We start from the raw sequence: 806 nt of genomic DNA on the forward strand, positions 1-806 counted from the left end.
TCGTGCGACTATCAGGACGATCGAACGGTTTGAGTCAGTTATTAACCCCGTGTTGTCCTTTGGGTCAAATTTGACCCGTTTTTTTACATCATAAATAAAAAGGTTTTTGAGCCAAAATGCCCAATTATAACACGGATGCACGACTGGAGGTTGTATGGACCCAGACATCGTTCTTTGCAGGTGAATCAACAATTACTTTCATTAAACTTTGGGTGTTTTATTCAATTTCCCTCATTTGAAAAACCTGGTTTTTAAAACCCGTTTCCTGACTGAACTTTGACATAAACCAGTCCGGGAGCCACTCAACGTCCTTTGATCTTAACCCTCATGTCGTCCTCGGGTCTAATTGACCCGTTTTCAGTTCATTATCGTCTCACAAACAAAAATATGGGCCGTCGAAATAAACGCTGAAAATGTCAATAATTAAAACACTAAAAGCATTGAAAAGGTGACAAATGTGGGGAAAACGTCACCAAAACTCTTTTTTGTTTCATGGTTAACGGGAAGACGACACAAGGTATAACTACTATATGTCAAAATAATTCATAATTTCTCCCTTTTGAACTAAAAAAAAAATTAGGTAAATGACATATCAATTAGGTTAATTGACAAAAGTTGATTGTCGAAGGGAAGACAACACAAGGGTTAGGAAATGAAAAGTCAAATTACTCAGATTCCAGCGTGTCAACCCTCCTGGTGTCTTTGGGTCAAACCTGAGGACAACTTGAGGGATATAAAGAGACAGCGAGGGCCTTATGCTGCGCCTGCAGGTTAAATGTCTCCGTCAGCGCGGGGCGGGGGGGGAG

The sequence above is a fragment of the Etheostoma spectabile genome, unplaced genomic scaffold (assembly GCF_008692095.1).
Source record: "Etheostoma spectabile isolate EspeVRDwgs_2016 unplaced genomic scaffold, UIUC_Espe_1.0 scaffold431, whole genome shotgun sequence".
Classification (NCBI taxonomy): domain Eukaryota; kingdom Metazoa; phylum Chordata; class Actinopteri; order Perciformes; family Percidae; genus Etheostoma; species Etheostoma spectabile.